This window comes from Chaetodon auriga, chromosome 15 (assembly GCF_051107435.1).
Source record: "Chaetodon auriga isolate fChaAug3 chromosome 15, fChaAug3.hap1, whole genome shotgun sequence".
NCBI classification, from domain to species: domain Eukaryota; kingdom Metazoa; phylum Chordata; class Actinopteri; order Chaetodontiformes; family Chaetodontidae; genus Chaetodon; species Chaetodon auriga.
This window is the reverse complement of record NC_135088.1, coordinates 20,957,481-20,983,516: the sequence shown is the minus strand read 5'-3', so window position 1 is coordinate 20,983,516 and position 26,036 is coordinate 20,957,481. Positions and strand designations below refer to the sequence as shown.

The following is a 26,036-nucleotide window of genomic DNA, read 5'->3' as shown; positions in this document are numbered from 1 at the left end:
GTGGACATCTTAAGAATTCAGAGCATGTTTCTGGACTCGCTCAGACGGTGCTTAGGAAGTCAATTCCAAGCTAATGGCCATTTTCATTGGAAGGCGCTGCTGATTCACCTGCTGATTTTACCTGCAAGTCACCTGCTTTATTAGCCACAATAAGAGCCGTGGACACTTTCCACTATCTAGTGCCCAACTGTGAGTGAAAAGCATCTGAGCTCAAATAGCCATTTAAAAATCATCAAATATTAATTCATGTCCTTTTGCTTATGAGTTTTTGCTTATTGACTGGTACCTCCTAATTTTGTCTGATTGTTTTGCAAGAGCCCAATTAAACTCTTGAATCGGCAATCATTTTTCCATAGTCCTACACTAATTCATGTAATTTCCAGTGTTCTTCTTCCCATTGTCAGGAGATTGCTTTGATAATGAGAGGTTGAGCAGAGGGATTATCTTTGGGAAAGCATTTGGTAAGGACACGCAGAGGAAAGGTATCATTATGATAACTACCATCTCTGCCTCCTAAATGAGAAGTCATCCTCAATGTAGTTGATTACGGTCCGCTCCTCTGGAGATGCCCTGTGGAAAATTATTTGTGCCGTACAATGTTTAGACTTTCGTTGAAATTTACACACCTGTCGCTAAGATGGCAGAAATAAGCAGAAAATTGTCTTTTAGTGTGCTCCAGTGATGTGGGGTCTAACTAGAACACACTGCTGGATGTGTACTGATTCCTCAAGTAACCTTTAGAGATGTTCCAGATTCAGACTGGAGGATGCCCTTTGACCTTTTTTGATTTGAATAAAGCTGTTTAAAGAATATTTGAGAGGACACTTTCAGCCATAATAAAATAAATCAGCACTAATGTGCTGTTTATCCTCTCCTGGTTTACTTTTGCGTTATACATCTGAAGTGAACTAATAGCAGAAATACACTGCTCAGTTTCAATCTCCAGATTAAATGCTGTTTTGCTTTTTGTCAGTCACGATAATGTCAGGAGCCTTTGTCTGTTATCTCCACAAGCATCTCCTCTAATGGGGGACCACGTGAACAACAGCGAATGTTAACATCCAAACCATACAACCATGCACCTACCTCCTCATATGACTTCTAATGAGCATAACATGATCAGAGAATGAATCTAAATATCACAAAGGAATGTTTTCAAAGCTTTTCTCTCTGTTAGTGTGGGTGTTAACGTCACAATAATCATTTTAAAGTGCCTTAAAAACAACTGCCTGCCTGCCTCGAAGAACCTAACCATGGAGGTGATTCCTAAGGGACAGTTTTGCCGTCCATATTTTTCACATTGACCTGGAATATCTTATTTTCAGCCATGAAAATACAGCCCGTGTATCACACAAAAGCATGTTAAATGTCGACTGAGATTCACCACAGTTTTCTGGAGCATTTTTAGTTCTTTATCATTTTGTGCAACTCCATACTTTCTAATTACGTTTGATTTGAGGACAGTGTTAACCTTATCTCTGTATAATGCTAATTCTGTCACTATGGAGATGCTAAGCTAAGCCTTTCATTTCCCCATTGTTTTTGTCATATTGCCTGAGCTGCCTGATAGGAGACAGCGGTAATTAAAACACAAGGCCAGGTCACGGGGTGAGCCGAATACACAATAAAAAGCTCCCCGAGATTCCAGGACAAAGGTGCCACGCAGTCCAATCCATCTTAATTGTTGTTTGAATTAATTTGAAAATGCTCAGGTCAATTAAGAAGATGCATTCCTCTGGCTGTGTGTAATGTCATATTAATCGATCCATACTGGCTACTTCATGCACTCATGTGTAGGATACATTTATGTTTCTGAAAGTCCGCCGTTTGGAATTCATTAGGTATTGATCCCCTCTGGCGACGGTGAAAGCACGGTCCAATAGCAGCCTTGTCTGAAGCCAGGTTATCAATTCAGTGTCATTCAGAAACAGATGCCCTTTTACTTTGTTATTGTTATGGATCAGCATTTGATACCCCAGCAGAAAACGCTTATATCTCTATCACCAAGTGTCTGTAAATGATGCAGGACTTTAATACATTTACCCCAAAACATGCTCAGTGATAGAAAATGAATGTAGAAAAAGCATCAACAGAAGAATTTGTCGTGTTCGGTCGGTGCAGATTCTGTCTTGTCTGCTTTCTTGTTTGGGGTTTGTATGAGGTTTGGTTGTCTCTGCACAACCTCTTCCTCCCCCTTCTACTCTCACAGTCTGATTCTTGCCCTCCATCCATCCCTCCCTGTGCACTGATTGGCTGTCGTTTAGTCAGCTGCAGCCAATAAGCCTTGGTAAAAATCTCAGTGTTTAGTCTGGTGCTAGGCAGCAGGATCAACAGACAGGTGGGTCAGGCAAAGTCATAGCCCCGGCTGGCTGCACGGCAAAGCTCTGTTAGCTTTTAAAGCAACATCACTCCCTGGGCTAGCAGTCGCAAAACGTTACTGCTGTCATCCTAAACAGTTAAGTCAATTTTTGTCAGCATCATCAACTCTCTAAGAACTTAGCTTCGCTGGGATTTTAAAATGCTTAACAGAAAGAACGTGGAGCTGCTGTCATGACTGAACTTTCATTTTAGCGTCCTTTCAGTATTTTATGACACTGTTTACACACAGATGCCTTTGATCGCTTTGCATCACAGGGCTCTGAAGTAGATTTTCAATATTAATGTTAATGCTGCAACAAAATTTATCTCATGCAACATCTGTTCATGTCCTGACTCTCCTGGTTCTAGTTTTTGCACCTACCTGTTCATGCGCACAAATCATGCTCATTCTGCTATTGAAGTTCTATTCTTTCTTTGAGAATCCAGTTTGCAAGTGGCTGAATACAGAGAAGGAGAACCAGGCGAGGGCAGAGTAAGGTTAGGCCTCTCTACAGGGGAAATGGAGTCAGCTCTGTGTGCAGCCTCAGCCCTCTCTGTCATTGCCAATCATGGTCTGCAGTTTCTTTTTTTCCAAAATGCAAAATAACTCAGGAAACAGAGTTATCCAGAATATTCTTTGCAGAATGTCAAATGTCAGCATTCGAGGTTATTATTGTGTTATTCTATCCTTGGCAAGTCACATACTCAAACACTCTGAAATGGCTGGATGGGTTTGTCTCTCATTAAGCTGAACTGTATAAACTTCTGTCTGGATTAACCTGTTGACTGTTTTTCTGTCACGGCTTGAGGCAACATTAAATTAATGGAGATAAGAGATTTGAGCCAAAAATAACACTCTGTCTCTGGTGTGCCTGTGGAGAATAAAATAGCACAAATTATCTTCCTTCAGAGTTTTGGCTGCCAGTATGCAGGGTTTTGGTGAAGATAATAAAGACGTGTAATGTGTTAGACTTTCAGAAATGCCAATTGTCAAGTGAACAACTCCTGAATGATACAGCATATATATATATATATTTATTTTCATTTAAAACAGGGTGACTACGAAGAAATACTGTGCAGTTTTTTTCTTTGACACACAGTATATCTCAGCTTTATTGTCGACAGCAGAGAAATACATCTCAGATTTGTTGGTTTTGTCCCTTAATGACATAATGTTTCTCCTGCTAGGCACATGCATGTTGGTGTTTGAGTATATTAAATGGACAGTTTCTAAAAACCACAGCAGCCTTGTATGATATAGTTCCTCATCTGTGCACATACAATGCGTTTTTATCTTCACCTCTATCTCTCCTTTCCCCACTAACTATAGATTTTTCCCATCTCATGCATTACAAGGTTGAGTAGTCTGTCTGATTTTTCCACCCCTGTCTGGTCTGCTATGGTATATCCCCAAGGGAAGTCCTTTACCGCCCCCATTCTCATTTGAACTTTGACCCTGGCCTCCGTCCTTTCAGGATATGAAATGACCCTCAGTGGGAGAATGTTTTTGGAACTGTTTTAGCTGAGTCTGTTTAATGTAGGCTGGAGCAGATGAGCAGCTCGGAGGGCTGCGTGGCCATTTTGTTGACACATCTAAGGCCTCTACTTCAACTATACAATCAGAAGGACAAGTCATGTGTCGTGACAATGACGATGTGACTAAGTGGACTGTATTTTGGTTTATATAGTGTGCTATGCATGAAAGGATTGTGTGACACGGATAGAGTGTGGTGGTTAATCATCATCTTCTCAGCCAGTCAGAGCACTCGTCTCATGTTTAATAAACAGATGTGCCAATCATGGAGTATGAAGAAAATGGCTCATTGCATTTTCTCAAAGTGAAAAAATCATTTTGTTGTTGGAGAGGTGCAGAGTGTCAGTGTGTCCCCAGGATGTCACTATTTCCTACACCCACTGGTTTGCAATGAATAGCAACTAAAACAGAGGAGTTTGTTGAGAGATGCACACGAGTTTGTGAGAGGTGCTGACTGCTCACGAGGAAATCAACATAACGTGCATGCATCTGCAAACCTTTCGTGCCTCTGTGCTAATGGTGTTGCGCATGGCATGAAATAACATTTTGACTACCAAGATGTAGTTAATGCCGTTCGCAGGCGTCCTCTCACCACTTTGAAAAAGAGATCTCACTCTGCTTGTCCTGGCTACCACACCAGTCTGTGGTCGACACCACTAAGACAGATGGTTTTCAGTTGAATATCCTATGGTTTATGCACTTGATTGCTTTTATTTTATTGTCTTGTCTAACCATAATAATTCATGCTCTCTGCTTTTTTTAATCAACCAGTGCCAGACGTCCACAACAGTCTGGTTTGAATTAGCATTTCTCACAGCAGCTACAAAGTCTTACATTACTTTGTTGACTATCTTATGTACTGAAATCAAATAATAACCCCTAAATAACTAATATAACTGTTCAGATATGCACAAGGAAAAACTTAAGTTTTGCCTCTGCATGTACTGACTTGCAGTATGTTTTTGTAAATATCACCTGTGTGTGCTGTCTTCAGTTCTTTCTTCCTCTCTGAGTCAACTCCTGGGTGCTTGTTGTGCATTCAACAGTTCTAATTTGGTCATATGTGATGGAAGTTTTTGATATTCACTATTTACAATGTTATTATACAGTCATTATACTACTATTAGCAGTGGAAACAAAACAATATGATTTGAATATGTGTGACCATAAACATTTCAACACACACACTGTGTCTACACAAAGCATACATAGCAAATCACAAGCTGAGCATTCTCTTATTTAAGCATGAACAGTTGAGTATGGCCGACACTCAACAGTTTGGTGTTGAGTGAGAGAGCAGGTGTATAAGAGGCTCTCGGGGCAGAACTTTAATCTTGTCTCTGGCGGATACCTTGCTCTTTAGTGAGTCACAGGGCCATGACATATGCTTGTGTTATTGTAACAAACCGCCTGATTGTATTTGGCTACTGTTCTGGCGAAACTGTGAAAGTATGCAGCATGGGAAAGCACGTTCGTCTGCTGAGGATACGTGAGACTGGTACTCATATTCTGGTTTGTGAATCAGGGCTTGTCTGCTTCAAAATAATCTCTCTGCCATATTTATTCACTCACCGAAGAACACAGGAATTCAGCAGGAATTTAAATGTAGTGCCTGGGAAAAAACACGAGCTTGATTGCACATAGGACCACGAGGTCCTCCTATCTGTCAGCCTCCAACAAAGCCACGTTAATGAATTAACTTTATTCATATATAGTGAATCTGATCTGTTTGTCTTTGCTGATCAAGCTCACATGGTTTCGATGAAATCTTCAAATATACAGTATGTGAGTCAGGAGGAACAGTACGAGCTTGTCATTAGTTTGTTGTGCGTCCAGTCTTTTGTATTTAGCCTGTCAAAAAAATTCTGGCGTCTGAGCTGAAATCTTAAGCAACCAGCACGCCCATAGAGTTGACTTTGGAAGGCACTAAGCATTCCTGCTCAACACCATATTAGCCCCTACTTCTCCCCACCTCGGGGTGCTGGGCAGACTGCCAGGTAGAGGTTGCCATGACTCCTAACACCACCCTTTACACTGCCTCCCCCCCCCGAGAAGGTGCCAGATTTTTGGAGGAGGCAGGCTGGGCTAACGTTTTGATTTAGACAAAAGATGTCTTCACAATGTCAGCAGAATACTTACTGGGAATGCTGTGGCTTTCTGGTAGGAAATCATGTGATCTTTCCAGCCAAGGTTTTGTAATGGTTCCAGGCGAGAGAGGGAGAGAGAGACAGACACATAGAGGGAGAAAAGGGGGAAACTTTGAATAGTGATGCCAGCTAATCGTTTTTATCCAGTTTTTTCTTCTCTTGTTCTTATTTGTTTCGGAGAAAATGGCGGACAGCACATCGCTGAGCTGAACCCGTATTGTCAGTGAGCTCAGTTTCGAAGTACCCCTCGGTCTTTTCATCATTCCTCTCATTACCAAAAAAAACAAAACAGCGGTTGCATCGCCCGCTGCTCACACCCAGGTAGAAAGTGTGGATAGAGAAAAATAGAGATGATAAATCAGACAGGATAGTAGAAATCTAGGTAAGTGGCATTTTCACTCTCTTCTCACTTCAGACTTTCCTTTGTCGCACTGCGGCCGTAGGAATATTCCGTTGTTTGTGGCTCTCTGGCACTGGCACAGTTAATGGTAGCTGACCGTGGCATGCTTGATTACACTGGCATCCCTCTCAGGCTCTGCACTCTGCTATCTGCGGTCTTGGCTAAGTTGAGCTAACCTCTCACCACAGCCACATTACTGCTGGCCAGGAAGAGGACTGCTATGGCAATTCTGCGGGTTAGTTTGGGATAGCAGTCCACAACAGAGTTATGATTGTTATTATTATGGACTTAATTTCATATTTGGTAACTGCTGAGGCATGTGACGCAAACCGAGGCACAACAGCTTAAGAATATACAGTAATTTGTGTTTAAATGTTTTTTTTTTTTTCTTTTCCCCTACTCTCTGGTTTCGTATGCAGTTTACTGATAGTGTTGCTTGTATTTCATGAAGCACTGTAGTGATTCATTCAGTGTTACTATTCACTAACTGGCCTTAAATTACAGCAGTTGCTTAGCATTGTGTGGAATTTAAAAACAACTTTCTTTTTCCTGTTTTTAGAGAGACGAACCAAAAATTGACCCCAGGCAGCATAACCCCCTGAGCACGACACTTCCATGAAGGGTAAGTTATCGTGATCCTCTCACCATCTGTCTGATGAACTTTCATTTTTTTTGGGGGGGGGGGGGGTTGAATCTCAACAAAGGCTCGTGCTGTGATTCCTCTAAATGACAGCTGAACTCAAAACCCTTTGGCTCCAGACTTTCGGCTCACTGTCTTGCTCTCTGTGAGCGCTGAAGTACGCCTACGTTGTCAACTGATGTTCAGTGCACGAAAAGGCAAGAATTTCTGAGGTCGAGTCCTGTTGTTTGATTGGCATCCCTCTCTAAATGATATCGTCTGAGACATGTCACACACATTCATTTTTATAGCTGTCGCATTATCAGAGACTAACGTGCTCAGATTTTATGCTACATTTTTAGTCATTTATTCAGTTATTTTGATACTTTGGCCATAGCCATTTGGCACAAACCCGTAGATCCGATCTTGTGGCAAATCTGACAACACAAGCTCGCCTCTGTGGGTCTTTGTCATCGTGGTGTGAACGTCGTCTTTTAACCTTTTTTTTGCCTTTTTGCTCTAATAACTTAAATTTGGTTACTCGTATAGGTGATATGAATAAGTGTAAAATATATACATACATATATATCCCATGGCAGTACATACTAACAAATAATCTTGCTCTGACATCCCAGCAATGCTCAACGTCTCAGTTAGTTCTAAAACATTGCTTACATGAACTTACACCTCTGAAATATGGCGATGGCGATGATGCTTTGTGTTACACAAGAAGGACAAAGAGTAGTTTTGGCTTGAGGATGATACACCTTGTTTAATAAATAGAGAAGAGGAGCCCTAGTTGAAAATGTGTGCATCCGGGTTGAGGTAGTAGGTTGTATGGTTTAGAATTACACCCTGGGAGTTAACTGTACAACCTTCTAGCTTTCCTTGGAGTACACGTATGACATCAGTCTGTATAGAAAAACGTTTTGCTTGCAGTACAACATGCAGTATGAAATCTTCCAATGGCTTTGGCATTATACAATGCCTCTACGTGCGCTGTGTTAATGGTCTTCGTATTAATGTAATTTTTGCCCATCTCAGGTCTCATTTCACAGCTGACCCTTAGCCATGGTCAGCCTGCCTGCTGCGGCTCAAAACCTTCAGTTAGCGTTAGCTTGACATATGCTGTCTTTTTAGACGTAATGCTTTGTGGTTAGTCGGAGTAACGATTGCATTATGGTGTCCCTATAACTGCAAAGCACACAGAACAGCTAAATGAGCAGTCCATTGTTTTCCCCTATCCGCCTCTTAAGTTCCCAAGTATCAAGTCTTGATAATGATAAATGTCAGGAATAAGTGTAATTTTATGCTAAATAGGCCAAATGGCATGTTAGATTGTTGAACCAACACTGTGGTATTTTAATCTACAAAGACTTCTCGAACTGCTTTGGAACTATTACTGTGAAATTCAGTATGTGAAAAAAATACAGTGTTGAAGTGTTCTAAGTGTGCTTTATTTATTGTCTTATTTGGAATTGCCATTTTCTCACTAAGGTGTAATTGTGTGGTGGAACCTATTTCACACAGCGATGGCTTCGCTCTTCAAACTGTTGCTCCATCTTTGCGGCCTGGTATTACACCTCAGCCTGTTTAGTCAGCGTGAGGCCGCGGCGTCTTCCGAATCAGTCGCATGTGAGCTGTGTGTCAAACATTATGTTGCACAGATGGTTCGATATAAATACAAAGTATGAAATAAAATAATGAGAATAAATCTGACTTGTTCTGTTTAACAGATGCATCCCAGTGACTGCCATGCCGTATGGGTTTACAGCAATGCCATTTGCATATTACGGTTTAATATTTTTCAGCAGCTGACTCAGATACATTTCTCAGGGACTTAGAAGTTTGATGATCATACCCACAGTATGTTTGCAACGCTCTGCCTCAGCAGACCTCAGTAATATCCCAGGCTTTCCAGCATGGGAAAAGCTGAATGTTTATACATTGTCTCTGGGCCTTGTGATATATTGTCCGCAGTTCCATACAATGATGCATTTGTGATATGAGGTCTAGTTTCAGGTCGAAGCTTGCCTCGGCGACACTGAAGTCTCTGTTTACTGTAGACTTGTCCACTAGGCTGAATGCGTCTGACTTCATCTCTGTCTGGCACTGAGCCACAGCTTGTAAAATGACTCCAAAGCCCCACACAGGAGAAAAATGGCCCAGCAGATCAGCTCAAGATTTACCACAGTTTGTTACTGTTCAGGACGACTTGATTTGAAATGCAGCTTGAGTAGGGAGCCTTGTTGTAATTTCTGATATAGTTCTTTATCACTCTGGCAGTGTTTGCTTGGTTTGATGGATGTCACTGCTTTTTGCTGTGTTTAGGGCCAGGACTGAGTGGACCACCTTTCTGCATCCTTTGTCATTTATCCAGTTAGTGCTTTGGGTTCAAGTTGTTGAGATTGCATCTTTTTTAGATGGTGTTTAATGCTCAGAGTTTCCTCTTAACTGTTGCTGTGTTTTGAAATTTTATCAAATGTATAATTATTTACAACAATCTCTAAAGGCTGTTTTAGCTGTTTAGATTTTTTTTTAAGATTTCCAGTGGTTAAATGATTGTGATGAGGCTATTCATTTGACATTGTTAGTGAGAAATGTAAGCCACACTACCAAAGCTGCATGGCCAGGGACTATCTTTGCAGACAGACCAGTCTTTGAGGTTTTTTTTTTATTTGCAGAGGTTCACTTCCTGAATTCGTCTTGGACAACACTGGAAAACCCCTTACTTGCTTCCTATCGGTGCAGTTATTGAATGGGATTAATTGGAAACAGCTATTTTTAGATCATCGGTAATTAAATCTGGACAGATACTAACACCTCCATTGAAGCCCGGTGATCCTGCTGAGCCTCATATCGCCAACAGACTCATTGTCATCAAACAGGTTTCTGCGAGGGAATATGATCCTGGTAAATCCCTGGAAACCCAAGAACTCCTTTTATCTCCTATTGTGTAACCCCAATGGCAGGAAGATCACGCCTCCTCATTCAAGCAAACATCATGGAGGGGATGTCATGCAAGTCAGCTTTAGATGAAGAACTAATGTAGGCAGGAAATCAAAGCAAATGTAGCTGCTTCATTAAATCAGAAATCTAAACTTTATTTTACAGTTTAAATGAAATGAAGGGTATTTCCTCTTCCTTAGCTCTTACAATTTTAACAGAGCATGGAGAGTCAAGATGTGCCTTGCTAGAGTTTATTTAAAGAACTGTGATTTTCTCATCTTTCCTCACCTCTGAACCCCAATCGTTCCTCCAGATGTGTGGAGGAAAGCGTCGCTGCTGAGAATCATGCTGCCTCAGCACTCCCCTGTCCAGCTGCCCCAGCAGCACAGCTAAAAGTCATTGGTTCCAGCTGGGCCTTCATTTATGGCATGGTTGAACAAATAAATTATGGGATTAGATAGGGCGGTCCAAGCCGCTAATTTAAAAAAAAAAAAGAAGAAGAAGAAGCAGTCTCCAGTGCTGCAACAGCCCCTTTTTGAAGTCATTTGGCCAGGAGTCTCAAGGTTCTTCCGCTGACTTCAAGTATTAATAAAATAAATTCTCTTTATTAAATTTGGTATGCTGCAGTCCAAATTATGAAAAGCAGAAAGTGCTGGCAATACCACGAAGCTCAACATTGACTCAGTGTCACCTTAACACCAAATTCTATGAATGAGAGACCTCAAAGGCAGTTAACCGTATACCCAGACTGTGTTTTTTGGACAAGCAATAATAATGATTAATGATATCTGTTGCACAAAGTTATCACATCCCATCTGCTTCATTTCAACACTCGTCATTACTTTCTTCTTTTAGATAACTACTCTTAAAAAGACAAACCGGTGAATTCAACCTTTCAAGTGTGTTTTCTTCATCCTTGGCCAGTTTAGTATGTGTTTGTCAGCCTTGAAATGTGTTGACTTTTCTGTTTTACTACCAAAGCCAGAAAAGCTGATTGTCTCCTATCGTGTGTACAGCCGAACTGAAAAAGACTTGGCAAAGATTCTGAGCTCTTTAAAGCTCCAGTTGAAGATAAATCTCACTGAGTTAGAAAAGCAAAGACGCACAGTCCCCAATTACATTTATTTAATTGTCAGTGGAGTGGATCTAGTATATACATTGTGCAGATTACATTTCTCCTTTTTTTTGAGATCTGGGAAAAAGTATATAGACGTGAATTAATCCAGCACACAAGTGTGATACACTTTGGGATACTTTCTGTTCCTCAGGTGTTCAAGAGCCATCTGAATCTATCACGGGGAGTCACACTCAGGCACAAAATACTTGTAAAATCAGCCAATTGGCGCTTGTGTCTGTAACCGTCTATGAGCAGTGATTGGCTTCTTGCTCTTGACGTCACAGACGGGTGGAGACCTTAGTAACAAATCGTCTGAGACCAGTACACTGTCAGTTCTGGCCAGACCGGTACTTTAGCTCCCCAACTCATAAAATCTCACTTCCCTATAAAAGCGAGCAGCCTCGAGCACTATTTCTTCCCAAGGAAACATATTCCCTTAATGTGGTGGAGTTAATGGCAAATGAATAATCATAACACACCGATGGCAGACGGGGGGTGTCATTGATCTGTCTGGAGTCAGCCCCTCTCCGCCTGCTGCATCAGCCACTCTCCCCCTATTGATACGCTCTTGCCCCTTGACCCCTGGGACAGATCAATGGCATTGATTGGAGAAGGGCAGGGACAAGGGCAGGATCTGCTGACTGGCCCGACAGCTAGTGTGACAAGACATGATCGTCATTAATGTCCCGCTGGCTGGCTGGCTGGCTGGCAAGGCGCTGTGCATCACATATTCCCTGCCTCCTGCTCCCCTCCCCCCACACCCCTATCCTCCTCCTCCGCTCTCCTCCTTCACCCCTCCTACTTCTGCTGCTCCATGTTCCCATTCTGTGCTGCTTGCACTGACTGAGATAAGTCCATTGTTTGGATACCTGTCTGATGCTTGCCTGGCATCTGTGGCACAGATATGCATCTCCAGGCTGCGTGGAGATATTTTGAGCTTATTGTAGAAAAACGAACGGTGTCATTGCAAGTGTCTGCGGCATAATGAGCCACAATGTTGGCTCATTGTGCATGCTACTTACCAATCACAATGGGACCGGTCCTATTTTTGGGTGCTTTGAAAAGCTCTGTCTTGGTGCGATTCAAAGCCAGTGAATTAGAATCTGCTTCAACTCTGTCACAACAACTTGATTCTGTATTCTCTGATCAATGGCAAATCCCACCCTAATAAGATACCTACGTGCCCCGATTCCCAGCGCTTCTCTGAAAATGTGTCATTGGTATCTAATAGCGGCTGGATTGCGTATCTGCCGTTGTACGCTGTTTGCTCCTGTAGACCAATTTCATCACACCGATGGGTTATATCTCTAGTCTAGACTGGAAACGAAGCGAGCAATGTTTGTGTGTGTGTGTGTGTGTGTGTGTGTGGAGGGGTGATGGGTGGGATGCAGCGACAGCTCCAGACTCTGCAGTGACACGGCTGTAATGGAGCTGATTGATCACCTATATGGCCGCCTGCTGGCCCCGCTGGCTTCAGCATACAGCAAACTCCCAACCCCCCGTCTCTGCGTCACCACCGCCATCACCGAGCCAATCTACGAAGACCCACCATCCCCCATAGACTTCAACCTGGCCACGGTTTTGACATTGGCTGCGGGATTTACTTCTACACCTCTTCGGCGTTTGGCTCGCCGCTCTGTGTGCTTCTGTAGGATAGAAAAGTACCGGCGCATTTGCCATCTTTGATGAAGTGACATTTTCCAGTTCAGCCTTTTCTGTGTTGCAGCTGGGTTAAAAAGCTGCTGTTTTCCATTTGAATTAAAGGGCATAATCAATCAATGATAACATTTGCAGATCTCTCTCCCTGCCCCCTCTATGTCACACAGGGTCATAACCCTAATTTATCCTGGGTGTTGAAGGTGATTAAGCTCTGAGATTAGAACAAGCTGTCAAGGGCAGAACTCAGAGGGAGAGAAGGAGAATGAGAAAAATGTCTCCTTATTTTTCATAGCAATCACTATATGAAATATCCCATTCAACAAAAATAAAATTATTCAGCATATTTATAATCTCTGGGAAGAGAGAATTTGTTTGCTGTCCATTAGCAAAGCAGTTGTTAAACATTAAACCCTCCAAACGATATTCCTGCTATGGATGTCCTTCCATCTTTGGAATGTTTAGTTGACAAGAAAAGAATGTAACCCTGAAAAGTTAATTAACTTTGACAAATATTTCAGGTATCCTTTGGAATTTGTGACCCTGCAAGATCGTTTGGAAGATACGGGTTCAATAGTGACATTAAATTGTGATTGCAGAACTCAAATGCATGTTCTACTTGACAGCTGTAGGTATAAGTATATATATATGTACTCAGCTGGCAGTCCACAGTGTGGCGACATGGTTTCTGTAGGTGAAGGCCCCGATGTGTTTCAGTGCTCAGCGTGCAGACAGACAAATGTTTATGTGTCGACAGTTTAGAGGAAAATTCTTTATACGTGTGGATGTCTGCAAATTTGGTGCCATTATATCATAATTAAAATTGCAATTCTTGACAAGCAAAAAACTGTAATTTCCAGTGACGGAGGAATTCTTTAACACAATATTAACCGTTGCTTCTCCCTCTGACTCCGACAGCCGTGTGCCTTACGCTCCTGCTTGCTGGTTTCAAGCCTCGGTCACAATATTGTGACAGTGACTGTGCTCATGCTTGCACTGACCACATCGCTCTCTGTGTGACAGTTTGTGTGTGTGTGTGTGTGTGTGTGTGTGTGTGTGTGTGTGTGTGTGTGTGTGTTTGCTGAGCATAGCCGCTGCAGTGTCAGTCTGTCTTGTGTCTTGCTTTTCCATTCGAGCTGTGTTGGTATCTCTGTCTTTTTTGAGGGGACGTGTTAGTTTGTTTGCTGTCGCCTGTGCATGTGCTGCCAGTTCTGTCTGCGTGTGCGTCCCTGTTTGTGTGTCATCTGTCTCAGATGACTGTTTGTGCTCAATTTTGTGTCACAGGCTATATCTGTTGATTAGTGTTTGTGTATGTGAGAGTGCAAGCTGCATTTATGTTACAGTCCATGTTACAAGACAGTTGGATCACTACAGTGCATCCTCCTCCATGGCCAACCAGTTTGCTGCAGTGTGTGTGTGTGTGTGTGTGTGTGTGTGTGTGTGCGCGCCGCTGGAAAAGAGAAGAAATTGATCAGCACAGGGAGGAACGTGTTCACCAGCAAAGGCTGGATGGAGGGTGTGAGAGAGAGAGAGGGAGAGAAAGAGCGAGGGCTGTCGCTGCAGACTCCTGCTGCAGTATCTCACTTTGGGCAAGCAGCTGCAGACAGGGAGTAACAGACAAGCGAGACAAGCAGACAGGTACAGACCTGGTGTGATGGGAGGGGATGGGTGGAGGTTGGGGGTGTGGAGATAGTGGTAGGGGGCAGTAGATGCTGGAGAGGCAGGGCTTGGGGTTGGAAGGGTCAAATGGGGGAGGGGGGTTGGTGAGTGAAAGGTAGCGGGTTGCGGCGGTGGCGGCGGCAGCTGGAGGAAGCAAATGTTTTTGGCTTTTTTTTTTTTTTTTTCGGTGATGGCAGCCCATCGTGTCGGACCTGTGACGATAGAGGAAGGAGAGAGAGTTGGAAAAATAAAAGTAGAGGGTGTAGATGACAGTGTCACGACATGGCTGATGTCCCAGTGTCTGGAGCAGGGAGGAGAAAGAGGAGGAGGAGTGGTGGTGATGGTGGTGGGGGTTAAGATGCTGAGATGGAGCTGACAATGCAAGCGCTGGGATGGAGCAATGTTCTGTGCGGGGGGGGGGTGGGGGGGGGAGAGACGGGGGTAGGGGGAGGGTGAGGGGGGAGATCAGGCGTCCCACCTCACTGACCTGCGTCTGGCTGCATCTTCCCGCGGACACCTCGGCTTCACCCCCCCATCTCTTTCTTTCACCCCCTTTTTTCCCTTCTTCTACCGCTGCCCTTTTTTCCCTCTGTTCCTCCTCATCCTCAGCTCAGAGGCGGATAACAAAAGGCGTAGTTGGTGGCAGACAGAAGAGTGAGCGTGTGAGGCAACGGGTCGGGTGGCGCGGAGCATTCATTTCCGGAAGCCTCCACTTTGCCTGGCGTTCCCCAGAGAGAAGGAGACAGTCAGAGACATCTATCCAATTCTTTTTTTTTTTTCTTTTTTTTTTTTTTTTAAGTCTGAGGGGGAGGAGTTGTGAGGTGGGTGGCGGATGGGGGGACGGAGTGGAGGGGGGGTGGGGGCAGTCAGTGGTGTGTTTGGGTACATGACAGGCAAAAATGGCATGGGAATGTTTTCAATATAACTTTGTTTATATTAATCGCAGTTTGGTATTTTATGGCAATTAATATCTGGATTCTTTGGTCCCAACTCTGCCTGAAGCTTTCTTTTTTTGGCTCAACAGAAGCTGTTTCATGTCTGACTGAAGCTTGTTGCTTTTGACACTGACAACTTAGTGCGTGCCAAGCTTGCCGCCATGGCGGCAGAGTTCGGCGGGTGGGTGGTTGGGTCTGGCGTCGAGGGTGTTGCAGTCAGTGTGGAGTTTTACCTGTGTTTTCGTCAATGCTGAGCAGCCACAGAGCAGAGCCTCCAAGCTCTGTGTTTTTTTACTTAATGTCTGAGCGAACACTATCACGCTTGCCCCTGTGGTGGAAAGCCAGAGGCTGAGGCTGCTATGTGGCTCTGTGCGTCCGTCAGTCAGTGCAAACGGACGGACGGACGGCCCAACAGACGGGTGTGGGTCCAGCTATCCTGGAAGAGAGAAATGTAGACTGATGATAAGTCGACGCTCTTTAGGACAAAGAGGCGAGTCTGGCTGCTTGGCTGGGGGGCTTTTCCTTTTCCAGCACAAAGGCTAGTTAGCACAGAGCAGGCAGTGCAGGCTCGTCTGTTTGTCTGAGCCTCTGCTTCTGCTTCTGTCTGGGTCCTGCGATGAAGATCATTTATAAACAAATTTACCTCTTTGTCTTCCTTTGTCATCGCTGCTCTCTTTTGCTGCCGCTGTTGTTGTCTGATGTCTCGTGGTATTTAATGTGTGTAAGCATTTGTCTGAAAATGTTTCTATCTTTGCATGTCTTTGTGTGCACAGGAATCAAGCTGAGCCTTCTGAACAAAATAAGTTATCTGCAGTGGAGGAAAGGAGGAACATGGGAACCTTTTTCTCTGTCCGGGGCGCAGAGCCGCTTTGCTTTTTGATCGCAGCCCATGCCTCGTAAAAGACAGACACTGCGTGGCTGCCTCTGGTCAGAAATCGTGTACTTTTAAGTGGCATTGGCTGAGGAAGAGACAGTGTGTGTGTGTGTGTGTGTGTGTGTGTGTGTGTGTGTGTGTGTGTGTGTGTGTGAAGGAGAGAGGGAGAGGGAAAGGTGTCAGTGCCCTGCAGCCGACTGCGGCTCCTCAGTAGACTCTGTCGTACTTCACCTGCTCCCTGAGACCCTAACTTGTGAGCTCTCTTGATAAAAAATCACGGGTTAGGCTCTTGGGACGCGGGCGGAGGGCACAATCGACTTTCTACCGAATGTTCCAAGGGTGGAGTCGGAATGAAGCACCAACCGATTTACTGTAAAAAATATATATATATGGCAGGGGCATCATGAGAGAGAAAGAGGAGTTGAGACATGAAAAGGAAGTAGTTGTGTACAATTAAGAGCAAATGTTTGTTGGATTTCAGTTCGATCAGCTCCTCCTTCACATCGTATATACAATGTTAAGTAATCTTTAGCCCTGATGGAACTGTATATGTAGGAATGTGCATGTTTGTTACAGCCGAAATTTTCTATTTTTCCGAAAACGGCATCGAAAGCGGCTTCCGTGATCGCAGCAGTGTTATCGCTGCAAAACCAAAACACACGTCTACGCTGCACCGTGTTGTCAACAGACATTGTAATCTCTCTTTGTGTCAACATCGTTGTTTGAATACCATTCGACTAACACATGATCTGATTAGAAATGGCAGGACACCAACCACTCCAAGCTACCATACCCCAGACTTGTGCTGATTAACCCCTGTCACCACCACAGCAAAGTATCACAGAGCCCCAGCCAATCTATGTGATCCTCCATTAGCAGGCAGTCGCTCTGAATTTGATCAGTCCAGCTTCACTGAGACGCTGCAGGAGCAGACTGAGACGAATGCCACATCTGCCGCTGCGGTTTTCCACGTCGTGAAACATTCTAACACACACCTTTTATAGTTGGCAGTGGTTTACACTCGCTAACTTAATCCATTGTAAGAAGCTAACTCATTTTTTTACTCCTCATTTCTTTTTCTTTTTCTTTTTCTTTTTTTTTTTTTTTACACATTCTGTCATTTCGGTTTAACTGCTTCACGATTTTCAACATTTCTCACCCAGCTGTCACCAAGTGCTCAAATGTTTGACAGTTCTAGAAATTCAAAATCAGTTTCAGAATATCATTTTTATATCAGTTCCCTAAGACTTCCAGAGTTTTTCCACATTCATTTTCAAATACAGAAATCCCACAAAAGCCAAATGTGTCATTTTAAAAAATACGTGCTATCAAAATTACAGAGCAGTTAATTCTTTTCTAAACAAGTTCATTTTTAATAGCAACTGAAATGGCTAAAAATTGTCCCATGCATCATGTTTCTGATTTAAAAAATACTTAGATTGTCAGAATGACAGTGTTGCTGACTGTCAAAGGAGGACAGACACCTTCCAGTATGTTCAATAAAAATCAATGAGCAGACGTTTTCAAAGTTGAATCAGTTCCACAGGAATTTGGTGGCTTTCTTAATTTGATCATTTCTGTCAGAATTTGCCACTGTCATGAGATCTCACAACCAAATTGGTTAATGGTCTAAATCGATGTTTAAACTGGAGGCGTTGGACGACTCACGCAGACATTGTTATTCAGCGAGACAGGCTGGCAAAAAGACAAGATTGAACATTGAATAGAAAATGAAAATATTGGATTGGTCTATTATGAACACGACTATAGAAGTGCAATTACAATAAATTAGGCCTGCTAAAAAAAAAATAGTTCTTTTCCTTTCTGCTATTCAAAGGTGTGACTTCATTCACAATTACAGCTTGACCTGGTTTTTAAACTTTCAATTTTTCCCAAGGCAGCATGCTTTTCTGAAAACCTAATTTCTGCTAAATTACCCATATTAGGAATGCAGTTCAAAACAATTGATTTTCTCTCTAATACCCTCCTCTCCATCTCTCTCCCAGTCTCCAGTCTCCCTCTCTCCCTAATTATGTTTTTTTTCTTCCCGTCTCCCCATTTGGTTTCATAGTGAACAATGCCGATGCCAACTAATCAGTCTGTGCCTATGCCACAGAGCCCCCAGCAACAGCTGAAGGAGTGCCATGCCCCATGAATACCAAACAGCCAGGCACAGTGCGACAAGTGCTGAGCAGTCAGACGCAGCACAGCCAGAGCGGAGCTGGTGCCCACAAAACAGCCAGACAGTTTTATTAGGGTCTGTCTGACACGCAGCAAAGTCTGGCAGCACCCGAGCCCACTGATGAAATCCTCACCGCTCCCCCAACAGTAACAAAGCAGCATGCTCAGAGCAATCTGCCAAGGATCCAATAAATATCACCCTGTAAAAATCAGCTCCCGGCTACTTTGTAACTCCACTGAATGGGGAATACAAACTTTGTTCAAAGTCAAACTAGTTCACAGTGAACAACCGCTAAGTAGATCTTTTTTGTGCCATCTGAACGTTACACTGCATCTGACACAACAGGGAAAAAGGGAAATCTCCTTCAGGGACATTCTGCGAAGCCCTTTTCTGCAAAAGCTGCTATTTATTGACTTGAGCAAATGAGTTCACTTTGTGCATGTTTGACCTTTTGAGCGTAGTGTTCATGAAACACGTTAAAGCTACGTTTGCTTTGCTGCTAACTTGATCTATTCATATTTTCAGAGGAAATGCAGAATGATTTGTGAAGGCCACTCGGCTCTGAATTACTGAAGTGTATGAAATGTGAATGTGTGTAACAAAAGGTCCTAGAAATGCTCATTTCATGAAATCTTTTCATTTTGATGTAATAAGATGTTGTCGTCGTAAATCTGGAACTGGTTGTCAAGGTCAAATTATTGCACAACAGGGTGCAATATTAGCTTCTTTTTTTTGTGTCCTTCAAGAAAAGCGTTTATGTGCTGTGTTTATACAGAACCAATCAAACTATTGTACAGGAATTAAAATTAGAAATCAGCTACAATTTAGATTAAAAATGTCCAAAACAATTGAACAAGTGAGGTGTTCAAATATGTAGAAACTGAATTCATGAAACTGAAATGCAGCTTTTGCTTCATTTTGTGTGCAAATAACTAACGCAGTGCCTCAGCAAAATATAAATGATATAATATCATTATTTGCCCTCAATAAACAACATTCACTGCGTGGTTTCTAGACCCAGCTGGTCTTCAAGTTCCTGCAGGAAAGATTGATTCAGACCTTGAATAGGTGTAGATAAACCAAAGGCTCCAGCTGATGGACCCGTGTGTGTTGGAGAGATTACACTCCATTGTTCAGAGGTGGTCATGTAACACACTGCGCCACCACATCGCTCCCCGATAAAAGTAATAAGGACAGATTAACATTTATCCGCCACATTTGGATTTGGGCTCGAGCTGACATGGAAATCAGATGGATTTAGTGAATTAGAGGGTTTATTTATTTATTTATTTTTGCACCGATTGTCAGGTTGTGTTGTCTAGTGAAGCAGCTTAGTGTTCAGTGGGTCTCTTATCGCAGCGGGGTGGGGGAGGAGGCGCGCGGGTGTGTGTGTGTGTGGGGGGGGGGGGGGCGTCAGGTATGCCTGATAGGGGAGCAGCATTGAATGGAAGGGAGCAGGGGTGGGGGACGTCTGAGTTTCCAGACACTGCGGCAGGAGGCCAGACAGTCACCTGAACACACACACACACACACACACACACACACACACACACACACACACACACTATGCCTATGACACCCACGCAAAAAAAATGCAGACACACATTTTATACGCAGAGCCCCCCCCCCCCCCCTTAAAGTCTGCACCACAGCCAATTCAATTTTGTTTTTAATTCAATCAAGGGTATAAATTGTAGTGCCACTCGTAATGTAATTATCCCTGTGCATCGAAAGCACAAAAGTTTCTTTAAAATTCTCTGGGCGACAGGGATGAGAGATAAACTCCATTAACTTTTCCAGATTACAGTAAGTGCTGTGGGAGGTGGGGGTGTCTATTGAAAGGACAGTGGAGCTGCGCTGAGACCGGAGGATTTTCACGGTGGGCCTGTGGGCACAGTGCAGGAGTCTGGAAAGTGGGCTGATGATTGAAAACCAAACAAAAAAGCTCAAAGGGAGCAGACTGACAGCCTGGCAGGCCAGAGGTGTCAGCACAGCCAACTGGAATGCTCTCAGACCTGGTTTGCTGTGTGCGTGTGTGCATTGCACATGTGTGTTTATATTGTCCAAAAGTCCCCACTATTTGAGGGTGTATTCCCCTCGATCCTCCTTGCCTGGCTCCCTCCCCGGGTCCGGTCTTATCTCCCCTTCTCTCTCTGATCTGTGATTCACTTCGGAGGCGTTGCCAGGGAAACCTGGTATCTGGCTAGCAGCTTGATGGAGTTATTGAACTGTAACTGGCTGGGATAATTATGCTCTGTCTTGCAGGGTGGCTATCCAGTGGCTGGGACTTGAATGTGACCTATAGCCGGCCTAGCGTTGTCGCCACAGGCAAAAGCTTTTAACCCCTTGGCCACCAGACAGTTGAACTGTTGTAACTGTGGCAGAGATGCCCAGTCCGAGTTTTCAGCCGCTCTGTGCTTCTTTTTCTATGCCAGCGCTGCATTAGTGCTGCAGTCACTTGTTTTGTAAAATAAAGATTCAAATGAGTTGACTTCTGCTTCGAAATAAAACTTCTCACTGTAACTGCAGCAGACACACACACACGCACGCTTGCACACGCACACACACACATGTTCGGCCAGCCTAGTCACATTCTGGTGGTTTGCTTTGTGTCTCTGAAAGAGGTCGCAGCCGCAAATTCCTACTGTGTCCTCAAGTGCATCCGCTCAGCTCCTGGGCAGGTGGACAGTTGGATTATCACAGTGTGTTTACGCTGATTTTGTAGGGATGGTCTTTGATATTCCACCACAAAAGAGCTGATGTTTCAAAGATAAATTCTGCTATATTTTCCTCACAGAGGGTTTTCCCATCCTTGTGAAAGGCGGTGAACACGGTCAGTCCTCTTGCATTTTCTATTTTCCCACACTCATTCTAAATTGCTGTCATTATCTCTTCTTGTCTAGGAGCCCTGGCAAATGTCTGTCTTTCTCGGCACTCAAAGGTAAGACACATCACAACTTGCATTTGCAACAAAACAACAACCTCCGACAAAGTCGCTCTCTCTGTGTGTGTCTGTCCATTTTATTAGCACGCAAGAGAGGAGGATAGCGTTTGTGTGTATGTCTGCCTTGTTTTGCTTGCACACTTGCGGTAGTGGAGTGAGTCAGTAAAAGTGTCAGACTGCCGTAACAGACGGCCTGCACGAGATAATTAGCCTGGAGTCTTTTGGAGGCTGCTCAGCTCTGCCCAGGTGCCCACTGTGCTCAGAAAGAGACCAGACGACCTTTTACTCAGCTCCGTCCCACTGCAGTCACTTAAAACAGTGATGGATGTTTCCCTTAACACCCCACTCCCTACCAGGCCTCGTTCTCCTTCTCTCTCCACCCTCCCTCTCTCTCATCCCACCACTTCCCCCCTTCTCTCCTCTCCTCAGCTCCAACATCACTCTCGCCTTATTTGTCCCCTCTCCTCTCGTTGTTTTTCTCCCATCCTTCGCCTTTTACAGCCCCCCATTCCCTCTGTTCCTCCAGAGTGATGAGAAGGAAGGGGAAGAAGAAGGGTGGTGGTGGTGGTGGTGGTGGTGGTGGTGGTGGTGGTGGGCGGGCGGGGGTTGAAGTGAAGTGGAGGGGGTGTTTCTTGCCAGCGCAGAGCAGAGTCAAGCTCCCCCTCCCCTCAGCTCCTCATTAGCATGCAGCGGCTGTTGCTCAGGTGACGTGGCCGCTAGATTTGGTCGCGACTGCAGGAACATCAGCAGCGTGGCGGCGAGCGGGATAGCAGGTAAGGACAATGACAACAGGCGGAAGAAAAGGAGGAGGGAGATGGGGAGGGGGTACGAGAGAGACACAGAAGGTAAGGGATGGACTTCTTTTAAGGACTTAACACCCACACACATACACACACCTTACGCTGCTGTAATGCATACACATATATTTTCAGGTTCAAGTCCAGCCTCCTTCCCAAAGCCATAACTACAGTGAAGGACGGGACAAGTGTCGGTTTTCTTCAATTATATTGATTATTGCAATCTGCTGAGTTATCTGCATAGAGATATTGTAGTAAGAAGTATCTGGAATTTGTGTTAATAAAATATTCTGTGTTTTACGTGCTGTAACCAGTTTCCATGCGTTCATTCACTGATCATTTTTTCTTGTATTTTGACAGAAAATGTAGTTACAGTGTGTACGTTTCATATTGCAAATGGAGTCATTTCAATAAACAGCAATAAATAATATTGTCTGTGTTTGGTTATTTAGAAATATGATGTTTTATTCCATGCAAGCAAACAATGAAGGAATCCTGCAGTTTCCCCTCAAAACATTTTCATTGTTTTCACTTCATTCCCCTTGATATGTAGGATATTGGTTTTGTTGCCAAAGGCAACAAAGAGAGAGAGTGGTGTATTAGACAAATACTGTGTGTGTGTGTGTGTGTCAGAGGAAAAGAGAGTATGAGGGTAAGAAAGGGAGGAAAAAGTGTGTAGGTGTGTTTTTGTTTGCTCTATTTGTGTGTGTAGGGATAAGAGACAGACTCTGTGTGTGTTTATGTGTGTGTGTGTGTCCTTGTGTCTGTGTGTTTGTGTGCGTTGGGGGAGCAGTGCAGCCAGGCTGCAGATATCATCCATCTCCCTGTCACCGGCCCAAGGGCTGCTGGGAAAGTGGCAGACAGCTCCCCGGCTCTGACAACAGAGGCTGCATCCTAATGTTCTGACACAGAATGCTTGAAAACCCTGCGCCGGTCCTTCCTCACCACCCAGTACGGAAAACCATTAACCCTGCGATCTGGGAACAAAGCATGGAGCTCAGCCTGGGCCACTGCTGACTGCAAGACATATCAGCTCCCATCATCCACCAGGTTATGAGCAGCAAGACTTTGCATGAACTCCACTTGATAAAACATTCACAACTCCTCCAAGAATGCTGCGTTAAAGCCGCACATACTGAGCAAAGCCATGAAATGAGCCCATGTCTTAAGACACATGTAACTAGGAGGTCAGATAACTGACTGATGCAGTGCTTGATGACACTGCAGTGATTTCATTTGAGTAGTGCGTTTTCAAAATAAAAGTCTTGGCAATAGCTGTTATAACTGGATTACATGCTTTCTGGTTAGCCGCGACTAATTGCATTATAAAGCTGTTGTCAGACATTCTATAGCTTTTGTTAAATGTGCCAGCACTTTTGATTTCCCATCTTTCCAAGTGTTTCAATTTCTCTGGTCTGTGGTCGAAGACATCAAATAAACGCTGGTATGAGGACTCCATTAGTGCTCATTAATGTGTCGTATGTGGAGCTGCTAACAAGTTTTTTCCTGCTTCTTAAGGTATTTGAGGGTTCTAGTTTGTATACATATAAATAGTGTAAATATTAGGGTAGATATTCCCAGTAGAGGGAATAGGAAAATTCTTGATGTAAAAACAGTATATTTGGTGTTAAGTTACATGGAAACTGCAATCGATCATCTACATTTTTAACATAATACATATGGAAACAACTGACGTGTAAACACACTTGGAATGTTTTATGGATATAGATGTGAATAAAGCTTTTTATATCAATTTTATTCACTCATTGATCTTAAAATCATTATAGTACTGCGTTCCACTGTGCCGATATTTTACTTCAGTGACTCTCATTGTGGAGACGTTTGTGGCAGACAGCTGCATTTGAACTGTGCAGTACAAACATTTGTTTCTTGTAAACAATTTAATTGTCGGAAATTTTCATGAATCAGAAGATGGATTGATTTTCCCCTCAGAAAATGTCTACGGAATAAAACCATTGCTTACAAAGAAGTCGATTTGTATTCACTTTTCTACATTTTGTATAAATGCTGAATTTTTCTTCCCACAGTGATGCAGCTGAGTCCATCATGCTAGCATTTAGCTTCCAGAGGTAGCATCTTTTGAATAAAACAGATCAGTCTGTGTGCTGTGTCATGAATAATGCTGATCTTCTTGCCAAAATATGAAAATATTTGAGCTGTATAATAGGATAATGAAAGAAGACAGAATCTCAGATGGATGAGAATAAACAGTGATAATAAACAATGTAAGACTGGAGACAATTCAACACTTTTCATTCAAGCTGTCATGACAGGGACTTTCATTTCTCCCAGATTAGGGCTGATATGGGAATGGCTGCTGTCAGGGCTTTAAAAGCCATGAATTTCTGATCAAAGCTGTGAGGACAAGGCTTTCGGTCTTTGATTACTGTTAACAAATCAGTAGAACACACTGTCGGGATCAAACACATTCAGTATTGAACAAACTAATCCACATGTTAGGTAGGAGACGATGTATGTAAGCCAGCCACTGGATCTCACACAGAGGAGTTGCTCTCTTCTGCATACTTATGTTAACAGTAAACCAGAAGACAATCCAGTGAACAACACGCTGCCCATCTCCACCATCTCTCAACTGAATACCTGCGCAGCAAAGGTGAGGTGTGACGTAACAGGATGTGTTTCAGTTAAACACTTAGCTCAATACTACAATAATATTATCACATATATAGTGATTATCATCAGAATCATTTATGTATTAAAACTCTCCTATTTATCTTTTTGTTTTATTAAATGTTCTATAATACATAATGATGTATTTGTAAGAAGATGTAAGGACATTTGTAAGTGGTGCATACACAATGAATGAGTAACAGTGGGAGAACATCAAATATGTGTTCATTCTGAATATGAATATGGGATGTATGCTTTATAAATATACTCCATGTATCTATATTTAATCGATTTATATTATTATTATTATTACTTTCCATGACAGCTGATGCTGCTGAAAGGCCTACAAGAAATTTAGTAAGCATCCTTTGAGGGTTTTTGTTTTTGTTTTGTTTTGTTTTGTTTTTTAGAAAATGGAACACATTTCTAAACATTTTAAACCTTCCTGTGAATGATCTGTACATGTGTAGACATAGTTAATAAATAACACTAGGCTATAGGCTTGAATTAGCTCTAATAACACAAAGATTTGCTCATCTTTGTAATCATGTATCAGCGAATGTGATTACCGTTATCTTGCAGTCATTCATTAACTGTGCATGCAATAATTACAGGTGCAGATCAAACTGTATTTACATCTGCATGCTGATACATCCGAAATCCATGTAAATAAACTGCTCACAAGTGCTAAGTAGTGTTTGAATTTTATCTAAATAAAGTTTTCAGGAGGGTCAGGGGCTAATAACAATACAGACGAGTGGATTACTGTCAAGTCCTCTACAGCAGTGATGCTGATTTCATGTCATGTGGGTTAGAGAGTCAATAAGAGCCTCGTACAGTAGTTGAAAAAGTCATTCAGCTGAGCTTTTGGGTCATGAGAAATGAAACTCAGTGGTGCACTTTGATTTATCGTCCTGAGTGCTGATGTCACTAACAAGGAAAGTACAAAATTATACATTCAGCTTTACATGGACCAAAAGAACTGATTGACCTCAGTCATTTTTTGCTGAGATGACAATAACATGCAACTTGCTGGATTTGTCATTTGTGGTTTGCATTTCTATGTTTGGCTTTATGTAAAACATGAACTCCAAAACCAAGCGCACATGTGTAAAAGCTTCAAAGGAGAAAGCAAAATCTGTACACAAGTGCAGCGACTGCGTCTTTAAACGTCAACATGCTTCACATATGAACACATTAGTTTTTTAACAAG

At 43.1% G+C, this 26,036-nt stretch overlaps 1 long non-coding RNA gene across 3 annotated transcripts in view; it reads left to right on the top strand.

Annotated features, from left to right (window-relative positions):
• The window catches only part of LOC143332327 (uncharacterized), a 48,277-nt gene extending 24,138 nt beyond the window's left edge, over window positions 1-24,139 (top strand). For 2 of the 3 annotated variants that reach the window (XR_013078209.1, XR_013078211.1), the window contains exons 2-3: window positions 6,999-7,061; window positions 21,334-24,139. This is a non-coding gene — a long non-coding RNA (uncharacterized LOC143332327). The remainder of the gene's footprint in view (window positions 1-6,998; window positions 7,062-21,333) is intronic. The other variant, XR_013078210.1, reaches the window with a different exon arrangement.
• Window positions 24,140-26,036: the final 1,897 nt, after the last annotated feature.